At 32.1% G+C, this 17,340-nt stretch overlaps 1 long non-coding RNA gene across 1 annotated transcript; it reads right to left on the reverse strand.

The window, feature by feature from the left end:
* Positions 1–760: 760 nt before the first annotated feature.
* LOC136969383 (uncharacterized) lies at positions 761–15,179 on the reverse strand. The gene is made up of 3 exons (XR_010879814.1): positions 15,076–15,179; positions 10,988–11,164; positions 761–883 (listed from the first exon to the last, which is right to left on the reverse strand). It is a non-coding gene; the product is annotated as an uncharacterized lncRNA (long non-coding RNA).
* Between the last annotated feature and the right edge of the window lie 2,161 nt (positions 15,180–17,340).

The raw sequence follows: 17,340 nt of genomic DNA on the forward strand, positions 1-17,340 counted from the left end.
GTTACAATTGCAATTATATGAATATACAACACCTTTTTCCTCTGTTATATCATAATTTTCTTCTTTTCTATAACACAAATATTTTTTAGTTGAATTTATTTTTTCAGGTATTAAATTAATTCTACTTTTTACAACTTTCTTAATTCTTTCCAATAATTTTGGTACATACCGTAATTTAACATATTTTTTCTCTTTGTCCATTGATTTTGATTGATTTTGATTGATTGAAGATAATGAAAATCTTCTTTACTCGTCATGTCCAATCACCAGGAACAAACTATTCTCCACAGCAGAGAAAACCTTTCTTTAGAGGCTACGCCTCTGCCAAATTATGTAAAACAGTCTAAAATGTCCACAGGTGACAATCCCTTCACAATTAAATTTATAAGATTTCTTTGCAGAGACGACCTTTCTTTAGAGGCGTGTGGAGACTCTAAAGAAAGGTCGTCTCTGCTGTGGAGAATAGTTTGTTCCTTGGGATTAGACATGGCGAGTAAAGAAGATTCTCATTATCTGTTTACGTGTTTTTACGTGTTAATAATTATTCAGTTTTAGTTAAGTTAACAGAGCTAATACTTTTATATTTTCAAAAATAGTGTATATAGGCCTACTACGTTCAAACACTGTCTATTTTGTGTTATATATTCTCATCTGTACGATTTATTATAATTGTATTTTGTATAATCTGACATTATAAGACAATTCTGAGTAAGCGGAAAAATGTAATTAGATTTTGAAACAAAAATATTATAAATAAAAGTTTAATTATCTAATTAATTTTATTAATTTTCAATTTTTTTCAAGTAAATTATTCCATAAACAAGTTTAAGGATAACATTCGGATCATCTCGGTTAGATTAACATTGACAGGGTTTGATTCTTCCTGCAGAAAAAGTAAATAAAAGAATTTTAGTATTTCAAAATTAAATAAAAAATTATTACCAAAATACAAATTTAATATACAAATTTAAATAGCCAATCTTGGAATCGCGTTTGACATTTAATTAATTTAGTAAGTTTCCTATGAATTGACTAAGATTGACCTCATGCTACTCATTTAGCCACTCGATCACTGACATGAAATGTCTGAATGCAAATTTCAGACAGAAAAACAATACAATCTATTAGAAGAGAATTATATGTCACCAGAAATATCCGAAGTCTCGAAAGCTGAAATATATTCAATAAGACATCAACGTTTAATCTTCAACGCTTCACAGAAAGTCGTTGTACCCGAAACCAGTACAGTACAATACAGCAAGCTTTTAGGTCGTTTAAATTCCGCCGATCTGACCTACAGTCCCTGTTATATTCGTTAATAATATGTGTTGTCATATTTTATATTAAAATATGTTGCGCATTTTTCGGATAAAATAAATAAGTAAATTGGACATTTTAAACTATAAATAATATAGCGTAAAATAAAATAAACAAAGAGGTACTGTACAGTACCTTCTCTGAAAGCAATATTTTGTACATCTAAAGATTACGAGGGCTAATTTAAGCAAATTCTTTCTAATTGTCAAAATGTTTATTATTTTAAATTATTCCTTTGTCATATGTCTTACTATTAACTATTTTTAGTTTAAAATTAACTTTTAACTTATATATATTACTTAGTGTATTTAGTTTTATGCAGTGGCGTGCCGTGACATTTGATGACAGGGAAGCTGTGTTTCTGTAAGAAGCCGACTTCCAGGGGCAATCAGTTAATTGCGCGTCAGTGATGGTCTAGGGCAGTGGTTCTTAACCTTTTTATACTCGCGGCCCACCAAATATTTTATAATTTTTTTGTGACCCCCATTTTTTAATAATAATTTATATTTGATAATTTATCTATAATAAATTGATTTTTTTTATTATTGCTTTATTTTTTATATAATAAATGTAAATCATAACTTTATTATTTCATTATCTATTTAAAAACATTCAAACTTCACAATTAAACATGAAAACTCATTAATTTTTAACAGAAAATAAAATAAGAAACATGTCGATAAATCGATCCAATGTCGATGCTAAAACTAAACTAAAAATAAAACGCCCACTTGTCGTAAGGATTTTGCATAACTTTTGCAAAAATATTTAAATTTTCAAAGCCTACTATTTTTCCTAATTACCGTATTAGCCCGAATATAACGCGATATTTTTCGACCATTTATTTTCCGTTAAAAAATCGACTCGCGCTAAATTCGGGGTTTAAGTAATGGAATGTAATATAAACAAGGACATTTTCCTACAGAGATTGAAACGCGACTGAACGTCAGACCTAGCTCGACCGACCACTTCAAAACAACCATGTGATCTAGTTAGTAGGCCTGCGCTTTTTTTGCATAGCGCTACTATAGTAAGGCTATGTCTCCGCTTGTTCGAAGTTCATTAGTCACGTGATTTTTCGACAGCCTTTTAGTCACGTGGGCTCTCACAGACGCCATTTTTTATCTTAAAATTGTGAAATTTTTGGCTTCGCTCGAAAAATTATTATTACATCTTTCTTTTCTTTATTTTCTCTACTTTTAAACAATGTAAAATATTTCTATATTGACAAAAATGCTTTATTTGTGTCGAATTTAATGTAATTTGATACGTAAAACGCAAAAAATAAACATATCAAATTACAACTCGCTGTAATTTATCTCATGTTTCACCGATTGCCATCGGGTTTGTTTGTAAATGGGGAAGAAATATGACTCATTCAAGTTAAGTCAGTAGAAATTTCGTACTACTGCGAGAAAATTTGTCAATAGACCCGCTTTACCCCCTAACGCGAAAGTCAATGAGTTCTCATTCTGAAAACAGTTCAGATTCTGAATAAGCATTTCCGTTTTTTGTTGTTACTTACGTAATATTAATTTTGTTTTACATTACTTAATTTTATTGACATGAATGTAACCTGTGTTATTAGCTATAAATACCTAAATAAATGCTTATCTGATTGAATTTTACTTTCTTTGAATTCTTTTATGAGTATTATTTTTTTTTTCTAAATATCTTTATGAAAATTTTGGAGTCGCGTTAAATTCGGGGTCGCGTTATATTCGGGCTAATACGGTATTTTTAAAAATTCCAAGCATTAATAGTTTCTTAAAATTGCTTTGGAATAAAAGAAGTAAATACTGCGGAGTAAATAGCATATTTGCATTTATTTCTTCTGTACTAACAAAGTTGTATGTAGGAAGAAATACAAAATAAATAAATAAAAACTAAATAGGAAAACTTTATCTTTCTTATTTCACTTTTCAATACGATATTCGGATTATACATCAATTTTCTTTTTATTATATTCTGAAGGAAATTTTGCATAATTTGGCGGCCCCGGCAAACTTCTTATGGACCCCCAGGGGCCGCGGCCCCCCTGTTAAGAATCACTGGTCTAGAGTCCATTCGTATTCATTTGTTCGATAAGCCTACAGTACAGTAACAGATACAGTAAAAACTGTAGACTTCTCTAAATGTATTTTTAATATCACAATTACATTCTGAATCGCTAGCCACGATATAAGGGCTAAAATTAAAAATAAATTATAAAAACTTACTCGGTGAAATAAACTGTGCGGTGGATATACATACCTGGTACAATGTATTGTTCGATTGTATTAATATACTTTTAAAGAAAATTATAATTAAAATATAGCTTTGTAAAGAAACGTACATAAAAATAACATAAAATATTCTTTACTTTTTAAATCTTAAAGCAATCCACTAAGTCAAATATCTTGATACGAGTAGCTAATGGATGGAACTAGTGACAGTCCAGGTAGGTGTGTAGTGAGTGTGTGCGTGCCAAATCCCGAGGGTGCCGATACCGGTCAATGTCAAATGCCTCTTTTGTCGCATCACTAGTATATCTCAAAGGACGCCACAGGGCTGTTGTAAATTTTAAACGTTTCTCACCGTAGCTGTAAAAATCTAACTATGTTAAACTTAATAGTCATTCGTTTTCTAACTAATTCGTTTTAATACCAGGTGTACACGGAAATCAGTTTCCCACTGTACTGAGCGAGTGATTGGTTCTGTTAAGCTTTTGTTGAAGTAAAATTCTGGCTTTTTCAACAGGGTTTTATTTATGTCCCCATTCCCTAATCTCTTAATTATTTAGTCACTTCTTAAGTAGAAATAAGTCGAAACCAGTTACTTTGTACCTGAATATCTGTAGTCTTGGGAAAACAGTGGAAAGACAAATTTTTATGACAACGGATATATAAATCGTAAATTTAAGGAAAATAAATTCTAAAGCTTTTTTTTTTGTACCATTGTATGTACTGTACGTCTCATTCATTAAATTTGGTTGTAAATGATGCTGCCAAAGTAACAGTTAATTTTTAACACTGTACTAGAATTGTACACGTTTTTTCTGCATCCCCTTACAGATGGGACATACTAAATCGTAATGTCACCGGTTTAACATCGAAATCCGTAAGTAATATAAGATGGGAGAGCGGAATAAACGCAGAATAAATATATCAAATATTTTAATGGAGTTTTTTTAAACTCCTGTCAACTATACAGAACTATCATAAAAACGTGCCAGTAAATTCCTATCGGTTGGGTTAAGTTATAAATCTAGTCTAGGGTGGGCAACCCTTTTTATAACATGGGCCAGAATAAATTTTACGTTTTTTTCCGCGCCGTAGTAGTTAATTGACGCCTTCTTGTGACTCGTAATTTTTTTAGTCTGCAAATATGAAATAAATAAATAAAAAGTTAATTACTACATTTATTTCTCTTATCGTTTTCGAAAATTACAAAGAATTGGAAAAATAACTATTAATTATTTTTCCAATTTAATAATCTATTAAAGATCTCGCGGGCCGGATAGAAACTTTTCGCCAGCCGTAGCTGGCCCGCGGGTTGCCCGCCGTTGATCTAGTCTCCTCCTTATTCACATAATCGGGCGACAGTGGCCGAATATCTAGCAGGCGGCTAACAGCCCACAACCGCTCCGGGATATAAAGTCGCGTACTCTTTACGAGTGTGTCGCTTCTACCAGCTAAACCGGGTGAGGTTGGTGCACTGTAAACTGCATGTGCTAATGCCTATATAATCTGGCTGATTGGAGACTGACCCGGTTTCGACATTCCTTCCGCTATCGAATTATTCGAATATACAATAGCAATCTTATCGTTTTTTTTTTCACATGTAGTATAGAAATTTGTAAAAGATACATAATGCAGTTATAATAAAATATTAATTTTAATTAATTCAAAGTACGTTAAAATATGAAAATTTATATTTTATAAAATGCAAGGGAAGGTCATTGGAAGGTGGAATCGGCGCTTCCATCGCTTCCAATGACGGCACGCCACTGGTTTTATGATTATATTACTGTAAAAGATTGTGTTGTCAATCATACTAAATCTTAAATTTTAACTTTAGCAACAACAGGCACTACAAAATGAGTGAATCTATATATATAATCGAGACGAGTTGATAATAATAATAATAATCAGTGCAGAGCCCAAACGGTTAGGAGTTGAAAGTTGAAATTTGGTACACAGTTAGGGTACGTCACGAGGACGCACACTAAGAAGGGATTTTTCGAAATACCTCCCCACGGGGAGAGGGACAGGATTAAGTTTTAACACTTCCATTGTCAATGGAAGTGTTAAGTAACAATGGAAGTGTCAACAATGGAAGTGTTACCTAACAATGGAGAACAAGAGAAAGCGGCGAGCAAGATTTACCGGCGCTGGAGAAAAAAAAAAGAAAGAAAGAAAAAGAGTAATATGTTAGAACATATTCAATTTTCAAATTTAAACAGATTAGTTCGGTTTTTCTCGACCTTTCTTTTTTAGAACATTCGATGAAAATTGAACGATATAATCAGAACAAGTCGTGAAAATCGAACAATATTAGAACATCCGATTTTCAAATTCGACCTTTCTTTAGAAATATTTAGTTTTACTCTTTTTTTCTTTTGTGACTATAACGTAATAATCTTAATCTTCGCTATCGTTACTTTTGCCCGAGCAACGCCGGGCCTACCTGCTAGTTAGTCTATAATTACGAAGTTTAGAAAAATTTCATTTACATATAAAATTTATTGCCATCAAATTATTATAATTTTTAAAATTTATTAAATAAATTAAATAGGACACATTTAACAATTTAAAACCTGCAAAGTTTTTTTTTACAAAGAAACGATAAATAAATAAATAAATATTTTATATAATTTATAAAATAAACTAACTTAATAAAACATTTAAATAGTTTCACTTAAGTTAATATTACAGAATTACAGACAGAATAAATTTATAAAGGATGGTCCAAAAGCCAGTTAATTAACTATAATAATGACTTAACGGCTGTATTACTCAAGTACTTAAATAGGTAAAGGCTTTTATAAAGTTGTTTAAAATTTCGAAATCCTTTAATAGTTTTAATTAACATTTAACTGACTTTTAATCTAAGATTAATAAGTAATGAACATTTTAAATAGTTCTACTTCACATTATATATTCCATGAAAGGTCTACCCAATTTAAACTTAATCTATATATATAAACTAGCAGATGACCCGCGGCCCACTTTATATTTTTATGTGGCCCACTGCACCCTCAATTTTTTAGATACATTTTTATTTATTTTGGTAAAGTATGTAGTAAAAATTATTCTCGTTTTACTGGATACACTTTGATGTCGTAATGACGTAATTAGTGACATAATTTGTAACTGTCCAATCAAAAATGTTGCTGGCGTGTTCCGTCATTTTGATTGTTTCAGTTTCAAAGATTTTCGCAGTGATGTTGTTAGTGATAAAGAATAGGTACTTTTTATCAGGCGGATGTAAAAGACACATAATCCCTCTTTTCAAAAGAGTATCATCCATTTTTAGTAACTCGAGGCTAGGTCTGATGCCAGAGTGGAAAGGGCTAATTTATTCTTTATAGAAATAAAGAATAAACTAGACTCTACCACTTCGACATTTTTATTAATTATAGGTATAAAATACAGACTATCTATATATTTCTTTTGCTAAAGTAATAATTTAAATATTTTCAACCTACAATTAGGCCTATATTCAAAATTATTTCATCAATTTTGAATTTATATTTTTAATAACCTTGCATTGTTTGAGTTTAATGAGGGGGGTTATCGGGAGTTTCCCCTGTCTGCAGCTAAGGGGGGAGCTAAAATTTGTCTTGAAAGTTTCTTTTCTTTTCTTTCGAAGACACAATGTAGTGACGTAAACTTAAACACTGGGCGAATTTTTCATCCTTTTTATTCGGTTGGTCGCCCAGTCAGTAACACCTTTAGTCACGCGGGGTGCACGTACACCCCGCGCGCCCCGCCGTGTTCAACTTCCCTGCGCGCCTAACACAGGGCTAATCACGACATCTAATTCTAAGAAAAGAAAAACAACAGAAGAAAACAGAAAATTCGTTATCTTTCGGCCAAAAAATATTTCGCAATTGAAACATATAATAATATTATTTGCCTTATTTGTCATGATGACATTGCCGTGTGAAATTGTGCATTTTCAGAGTTTATTAAAAAGAAAAGAAGAATTTCCTGTGAACTTTGAAAAATATAGTAAATTATGTGAAGTTTTGTTAAAAGATTTAACAACGAGATTTTCTGACTTCAGAAAATAAAAACTGAATTAAAATTGTTTAGTGATCCATTTTCATTTAATTATGTGGAAGCAGCAGCCGAATACCAGCTAGAACTCCATGATTTTCAAAGCAGGAAATCTTTGAAAACTTATCATAGAGAACATTCCGTTCTTGAATTTTATAGAGAAGTTCATTCTTTTAATAAATTTGATAAAATCGTAAAAATATAAACCATTATCATATAAAAGAAATTAATCTCGCATTATTATAGGATTTTTTATTTATTTATGAAGTCTTTCGGACGTTAAGTGTCATCACAAACTATCTAACACGGATCACTTTTCAAATTTTAATATAGACCAGTATTAATTAGTCGTGAGGTCAACGACTACTTTCGTCGAATTACTTCAACTCTCTTTCACAACGGTCCCTTCTTCCTATCGGACCCAGCAGCATGAGACATTCGAATAGGAAAATTATATAATACAAGATTACCGGGCATCACAAAATATGTTTTAAGTAGTTTTCGAGAATGCCGAGTTTAAATATTTGCTCCATTTTTTGCGAAATTTGATTGGTTGGCAGATTACCATTTGATATTCGGCCGTGAATTGTACCGTTTCTTACACTTACCGTATATCTCGGCGGATAAGACGATAGTTGAATCATAAAAAAAGGCCCCGAAAATCCGGGGTCGTCTTATAGGGGAGATACAAAAAATTAGATTGAAATTTATATAAATTAAACCATTATAAAAAAAACGGACAAACCGTAATTATTTACGGTGTACTATAGATTACCACCTATGGAATTTCAGGACTTTTGATTATATATTTGTGTAAGGTTTGCCGACTTTAAAGGGGGATACAATTAATCCCGCGTCACTGACACCAGTGTAAGATTTGGACTGGTGTAGACTGGGCTTAAATGTCCCGCGTCAGGATGAGCTTAAGGGAACCCGTGTATGTGGGCGGTTGCGAAGGAGGCAAATGATGACAAGTGCTTACATGCGGAAAACCGTTTATTTGGACGAATACATGCTTACATCGGTTTGATGGTATCCAAATCTCAGCGATCTTCAGTACGTAAGAGTTCGGCAGGTCGATTTCCAGTCCCGGGCGGACAAGAAGGGCTGTTCAGCGATGTTGACGGGCGGTGGCACACTTAAAGTTCCGAGGGACGACACTGCACACACTGGTTTAATCCTCAAGAGGCATGTCCGTCATTCCGAAAAACTCTCCTCTTTGACCTTGAAGTCCCAATTTTTATACGTTTTTCCCGTGTCCTGTCCACCTTGCGGATTGGTCCCTCGTCCCTTTCCTCGCTTCCCGATTGGCCTCTCCTTTGTTTCCAAGCGCAAAACGAGACCATGTCGTGTCGCGGGAAAGGTCCGATTCGAGGTGTCTATTTGACACCCTTTTTCGACTATGCTCCAAGATTGTTGATAGAACCACAACACCTGCACTCATAATTTAATCCATTGTTTGCAATTGATGTCATTTTGGAATTCTAACGATCACGCGATATTTTTCTATCTCTCCAATTTTTCCTTTTTTCTGAAATTGTTTTCCTATGTTTAATTTTTTCTTTGAATACTTGTGTCAAACTTATATCTCTTTATGAGTGCGTGTGTCAGAGTTCTACCTTTGGATTAAACATTAATAGGTCGTTTAACACGCGTTGACGTCATCCCGAGACTCGTTGTTTACATTTTTTTCGTTACGTTGTTTTGATTAAGGGTTCTCTCTCTCTCTCTCTCTCTCTCTCTCTCTCTCTCTCTCTCTCTCTCTCTTATATAATTTATCGTTAATTTTTTTCACAACAGAATTCTGCACCTTTGCGATTTCGGACCTCGTCTGGGTCCTCACATTTGAACTTAGGGGACCGAGACGAGTTCAACGGTACCCTATTTTTGAACCGGAGACGAAAAATAAAAAAGTTACCATACTTTTTAATGCTCTCATGAAGACGGCACCATAGTTGCTAGTACTGCCATCTTGCGGTAAAGTCTGCAAACCATGACGTCGGACTACGGTCATCTCCAGTAGGGTTAAACACGCGATACGAGAGCGGAGAGAGCGACGCGACTTCCGATCATCGCGCGATCGCCATTTCGGTTAATGTTACTTATGGCAGCGAACATGGCGGCCGTTCCCACTGTTCGTGCTCCCGACTGACCTCCCGGAGGGGAGCGGTCGGCATACCGCCATGTGCTAAACATCACTAGTTATTGATTCACGGTAGTTCATGAACAAAGTAAAAAAAGGGGGGAACGTCTAATAAAGGCAATTTTAACGGCAGGCGACGCGACTCCCGATCGCGATAGCGAGCAGAGAAAGCCGACTTAGCAGAGAAAGCGACGCGACTCCCTATCATCGCGCCGATCGCTGGAAAAAAGTATGATAACTTTATTATTTTTCGTCTCCGGTCCAAAAGTAGGGTATCGTTGAACTCGTCTCGGTCTCCTGAGTTCAGATATATACTCAAAGACCCGAAATTCCATAGGTGGTAATCAATAGTATCCCTCTTATTTACTAGTAAAGAGTAGGGTATGTCCACAAAATAGAATAGCCCATACGACGTTTTTGTGAATAGTCAAGGTCATTACCCGAATGCCGAATCAGTGCGAATGATTGCAACAATCGCAAAGCAGTGCTGCCAGATACAAGAAAATAAATTTGTTCATTTGAAAAATCACAAATAGGACATAATTCCATATACGCTATACAGTATTATTATTCAGATGATAATCGCTGATCTAAACTAAATTCATAGGCCGTTGATAATTTGGGGTCGTCTTATAGGACAGATATAAGCTAAAACTATAAAACTTCGACGAAAATTTATACCTCGTCTTATCTGAAGATCGTCTTATCCGCCGAGATATACGGTAATAAATATTAGGAAAAATTATATCTTTAAAAATTTAAGATATCGTATTTTCAATTGATGTCTACTTGACCAATGAAATTGTGCTATTTCGTACTGTACCATCCGAGTATCGCGCTATACGTGACAATCGTAGGCTGAAGTAACCAAACTATTTTCGTTTTAATGTTTGTTATATTATAGTACTTGATTTATATAACTACAAAGGTTATAATTCGTATTACATAAGGGTTTATCGTATCGAGTGACCAATCTAACACATTTTAAAAATTCTTTATCGTACACAATTTAAAGAATTTTTAAAATGTGTTAGTTTGGGCACGCGGTGTGATAAACTCTTACGTAAGACAACCTTTTTAAATATAAATCAAATACTATAATGTAATATAATGAAAAGGTTAGAAGTACTAAATAATCTAATAATCTTAATTTTTGTTGTTGTTATTTTTTGCCCGAGCAACGCCGGGCTCATAGGCTATTATGGAATAACCCTTGCAATTTCAATTGACTTAAATTTAAAAGTCTCCTTCAATATCAACTTACTTCGCAAACAAGTACGACAAGGAATGCAGTTCCCATTTAAAGAGCAATTACGAACGAAAGCAGGTGGGCACAAACATCCAGCAGGGGGATACATTGATAACGGCGTACTGATTTCTCCATTTGACCCGCAAATTAAGCAATAATTTGGAGGGCAATTGTCGAAAATAACATTCTTTTCTGGAAAAAATATATATAGATATTAAATAACGAACGAAAATATAACACTATTATATTTGATAATTTATTTACTAATGCTCTTTGTTTTTTCGAAAGAAGCAAAAAATCAGATGTGTTGCAATCAAAACTTTCCTAATTTAAATTTAATCTTAAATCTAAATTTTTTAAATTTAATAACCTATGATTATTCACTATTCGAATGTTTTTGATTGTAACACATTTACCACTTGTCCTTTATCGATATCTCGTCGCGTTTTGGAATTACAAAAGTTTCGAGAAGGACGATTTGTGCACTTTCGTCGGCCTGATTATATTTACAATATTATTTACAAAAATTCTTACGATTCTCGTTAAGAAGAAGACAAGCAGTAGCGGCGACGAATCGTGTTTTATGGGACCTGGACTAAAAACAATTTTGGTTAGAAATCATTAAAAAAGGTCAACTCATAGAAAAAAAAAAAAACACTTGCCATCGTAAAATATGTATAATATTTATTACAAAGACTATAGTAGCAGATTATGTTCCTTTGGAGTCCTAGGCGCAATTTTGTTACAAGGTCCTTTATGTAAAAGTGTTTTTTTTATATTAAAAAGAAAAAATTTATCAATTTATCAGTTATGTCGGTGTTCTTGCCAGAATGCGAAATATGCATTTTAAAACGTTCATTAAATGTTTAGAGGTAGATTGTCTTTTTACTATTAATATGTAATTTTTGAGGCCTTTCGAGAAGATAAGGCCCTAGGTGCGCACCTAATGCACCTGTTGGGTAATCTGCCAGTGAGAAACGGACGATATAAACAAAATAAAGATGAAAATAGCAACCGTTATAATAATTTAAAAAATTTTTTTCTCTTTGTGTTCCAAAACTGTTGGGCGTTAGGCTACTTACAGACTCCTCTGCACCAGTATCAATTTATCTCCCAACTTTATATTTATAACATTTTTTCAATGAATCGTTTGTTAGCGAATATTAATAGTTACAAATATTTTTTTTAACTATAAGATAGGCCTTTTCCCACTTCATTAATTGCTTCAATTGTAGTGAGCGAAGAGTTATTTTATTAATTGTAACAATTTATTAATTAAAAAATATGCACAATTTGGTATAAAACCAGGCCCATGTTCACGATTTCTTTAAGAGTGGGATTTTTAAAAAACACGTTCGTTTTTCAGAATGCAATTTATTAATTTTTATTCAAAATCTTCATTATTAATTTTTAATGCAAAATCTTCATTAAGTCTTCATATTTTGATAGTTTATATAGAATAAAACAATACAATAGACTAAGCATAAAGTGAACGGCTGTAAAATAAATAAAAGTTATACCGTATTTGTGTTTTTTATTTAATTTTTAATTCTTCTCAAATGAAGGTGCCGTGTTCATAGTCTTGCCGCAAGACTGGCAATACGGGAGTCTCTATGGGTTTAACCTTCTTAAGAATGCTTTTAGGCAAGAGTCTTGCCTAAAAGCATTCTTAAACTTGTAAAACAAAGCGTTATTCTAAAATTTTGCTTATTTATATTAAAGAATATTCATATTATTATAATGTAGAATAAATAGATTCTCCATAATTTGAAATTTTGCTAATAATGTCTGAAACTGTATAAAAATGTATTTGGAAATAATTTATTTGATGTTTCAATAAATTTTTTTCTTAACTATTTTCTATCTGAAATATAAGATTCCCTCTGCTATAAATGTAATATTCTCTTTATTTTAAAATAAATTATTTTGGCTTAATTTAGAAAAGAACAAATGAATGATTTCAAAGCCCCAGCTTTTAGAAGTTTGGCGGTTCTTTCACTGAGAAGAAAAGATCTTAAAGCAGTTTCGATAATTGACCTAATGTTAATATTACAATTACCACTGTGTACCACATGTTACCACTAATCCCCATCATGGAGATAATCCAAAACTTATTACAATGTTCATGTAGAAAATTTTTTCTGGTTCTTATTTTAAATATTTTATATTGATATGATTTCATAATTTGTTTGTCTTAATATTATGTTTTTAATGTTAAGTTTATATAAATAAATTTACATAAAATACAGATGATATTACCATTAATATTAACTATATTATCTCATAACCTAACGTAAACTAGCCTATTCAATTTGAAGAACTAAGAATATTTTATTTTAGTGACAGTTTTAAGCATTTTATATTTCTATAAAGGCAGCTTCACACATTTATATTCGCCGAATGCTGAGTAAACATTTGACCAAGAGTAGTGTAAATGACTTATTAGTGACTAATATTCGGTATTCGCCATTTTCCATTCCCTGTCGGTATAATGCCGTATTAAAGGGAACAAATATTGGGCAACATTCGTCACTCCCACAACGAACCGAAGCTCGGCAAATCATAGTGTATACATATACAGTATGTTTGTCTTAATTTTGAGAGTAGGGATGACTTTTATTTTTAAAAATTTGTAAATGCTAATAACGATTAAAATCTTTATTAAGTCCAACCTTACTCGAGATATGATATACGACCTCCTCTATCTCACCATTCCCTCGACCTTTAACCACCACAATTTAATAGCATGAATCGCCCTAATACACAAACTTCCCTGCAAAATTTCAGAAATTTTCGACAAGACCGAAGAGTTATTCAGCTTTAAAGTGGGTGAACAAGACGGCCGGATGGCCGAGCGGTCAAGGTCCTACCGCTCTGGGGGACCCGGGATCGAATCCGAACGGGTTGAATAATCCCCAGGAATTTTTCGGGGGGTGGTCCGTTCGGATATGTCGGGCCCCGTCCCTCACCACCCGGTCGCCCCATTGTGGGCCTGGCCGAACCCATAATGGGCCTACTAATAGAGGCCCTCTTAGTGCCCACAGGGCGGAAAGAGTTAAAAAAAAAGTGGGTGAACAAAATCACCCACTTTGCAAGCATCCATATATACGGAAAAAACCCCTAAATTTTTTTTCATTTCTCGACGTTAAGGTCTGAGTCCAAAAATGTAAAAATCTTGGGGGGGGTCATTTTTTGACCGATCTGCATACTTTCCCTCTGTTATATAAAGGTATAACAGCCGGAAAAATATGATTTCCAAATACATTTTTATAGTTTCAGACATTATTAACAAAATTTCAAATTATGGCACATTCAACGATATTACATTATAATAATATGAATACTTTCTAATACAACTAAGCAAAATTTTAAAATAATACTTAAGTTTTTAGAACGCTTTTAGGCAAAACCATGCACACGAGGCTCTTTAGGGGTTTAACTCTCGTTTGAGAAGAATTAAAAAATTAAATAAAAATAGGAATACATTATAACTTTTATTTATTTTGTAGCCGTTCCTTAGTCTACTGTGTTGTGTTAGTCTATAAAAATTATTAATAATAAACCGCATTATAAAAAGAACGTCCAACTCTTAAAAAAATCTCGTGCGTGGGCCTGGTTTTCGGCCAAATTCTGTATATTCTTTAATTAATAAATTCTTACAATTAACAAAACAATAACTCTTCGCTCGCTACAATTGAAGTAATTAATGAAGTGGGGAAGGGACTATGTTAAAGTTAGAAAATATTTGTAACTATTCGCTAACAAATGATTTATAAAAATAATTTTATTTTAAATAGAAAGAAGAGTAATTTTCACTGATCCTGCCCTTGTTACGATCCGTCCGCTGATTAGCAATATCTAGAACAATTATCAAATTAATTCGAAATAAAATTTATGCATTATGATACACACAGAAATTTTGAATACACAGTAATCAATATAATTAGAATTTTATTAATTTCTAAAATAATATTTGCATTTAATAGTGTGTGAAAGTATGTTCATCTCCACTGAATTTCCACACTTGCATTATGGATAAAGAATTCAACCTACCGCTTTAGATTTGTCACAATATTTATATAAAACTATTAAATTTAGCTTACCTTGTTGTACCATGAAATTAACGAATAAAAATGAGATTTGTAACTTTAGGAGAAATTTCATCGTGTTGATGTCGTGTAAAAATTTAGTTAGTTCTAGTGTTTTGCGTTGTTGTAACAACTTATATTAATATATTATAGTAGCTTATATAACAGGAAATTTCGTCATTGGAACACAGATGGTGAAAATGATTGAAAATATAAACATTGGTGCTACATTAGAAATATAAAAATTGGTTCTAATAATAATAAAAAAAACTATATGGTATAATTTTATAATATTATTTTATTTCTAAAAATACGTAAACTCTAAACATTTATTTCTAGAATTTCGAAGAAAGTTGTTATTTTTTAAAAAGAATTTATTAAAATTAATAGTTGTAATTAAAATTAAATTAAAAAAAATTAGTTATTGATGATGATATTAACCGTATGTGTACGTAAATAATGTCAAAAATAAATAAACTTTTAGTGTAATTTTTATTGCGTTAATAGAATAAGAATTCACAGACAATTACCTTCAAAATATGTTCGTATACTATTTATTAAAACGGTCTTGAAGGCCATTTTACAATACTTTCTTGAGTGCAATTGTTGCAGCATTTTTTACATGGAAGACTTGGTACATTGCGAGTTTATTCTCATTAAAAGAAGTTCTGCATTGACATTTTAGGGAGTTTCCGTGACGTAGTAAGACGAATAAGGCCTCATATCTTGCATGCGAACAGTTCGCTATCACGACAACGTCGCATCGCTCTCTCCTATTAAGAGAATACTTGGATAATGATACCTGTATTTCCAGTCTCCTTAATCGTTCGTAACTCGATATTATCGCCGCCTTTCATTTCTTCATTAGAATAAAAGTCCTACCGAATGCGTCGCAGATTCAAATTAGCAAAAGAGGTAAAAAGTGCTGCGTCGATTGTATTTAAACAAGTAGTGCAGAATAGACTGTAAGAAAATAATTAACGTTGGCGGAAGGGTGTTACTTTAAAAAGTGCTGATTCTGAAGATTTTTTATAAATTCATTCATACCGCTTAAATTCGTTTCTGAAAATCGGACACGGAAAATAACTCACAGTAGTATAGATTTGTTAGAAAAAAAAATTTAACTTACTATATATATAATCCATATTATAGATGTATATGTGCACAAACTATATGTCTATGCATCTGTATACAGTCTACAATAGAATGTCTGTTTGTTTGTCCGTTCTCTATCTGTTCTCTATACATTTCTACGTAAATCCTTTGACCGATCTGCATCAAATTTTTCATATATATACAAATGAATAATTTAGTAATATTTTAAAAAATATTTTAAAATTAAAGTAATAATAATAATTTATTAAATAGGTCATGCGTTATTATCGTAATTACTTTTATTTTATGATTTTATAGTAGGCCTATATATCTGAAAATTATCAGATACGCCCGGTACTGTCCCGGTGAAAAGTAATAAGAATAAACATTACAAAGAAAACCATATTAAAAGTTTGGTTATTTTATATTATATATGAAATATAATGTAATATAGTATTAATATTTTATAATATATAATTAGGTATATAAATCTTTATATATAGAATCCGTACGAAACCAATATATTAAATATAATCGTTTTATTAACTATGTCGAATAATGCGAATGTCTGTTTATTAAACTGAAACATCTGCCATTAATTTCGACATAATATTATTTGCGTAAATAATGTGCAGAAAGTACAACTGCTGTTTACCTAAAATGACTAAAAGACGTAATAAGCTATTTGAATAAGCCTCTGAAAGGAATTTTTTCGGCATTATCTTTATTCAATGATATTACACCGACCTTTAAACATTGTTGGAATAAAAGAAATTAGTGATGATTTTCTCATTGATAGTTTTCGAAACTTATTCCTACCTTTAAAATTAAGCCTTTTTGTCTTTTTAAATAATTAATAATATAAAAGTTATTTTTTAGTAACATCTCGTAACAGATGGCGCCACACACAATTTTAACTTCGTGATGAATGTGTCTTACTTCTCAGTGTTTCTTAAACTTCTTAAACATAAGTATTTTTCGCTTTCTATTTACTTCCGATGTTGAGAATATCATATCTCCTCAAACGTCTAGAGTGAACAGATTTTTTACTGTCCACGTTTTATTCATTTTTATACTTCACTTAACAGAGTATTATATTCTTCTTAATTAAGTAAAAATTGTTGTCATTCTTCTTATTCTCTAATTCAATGAAAACTTCATAAAATCTGCTATGTATTACGTCAC

The sequence above is a fragment of the Centruroides vittatus genome, unplaced genomic scaffold (genome assembly GCF_030686945.1).
Source record: "Centruroides vittatus isolate TY-2023 unplaced genomic scaffold, ASM3068694v2 contig_1777, whole genome shotgun sequence".
NCBI classification, from domain to species: Eukaryota; Metazoa; Arthropoda; class Arachnida; order Scorpiones; family Buthidae; genus Centruroides; species Centruroides vittatus.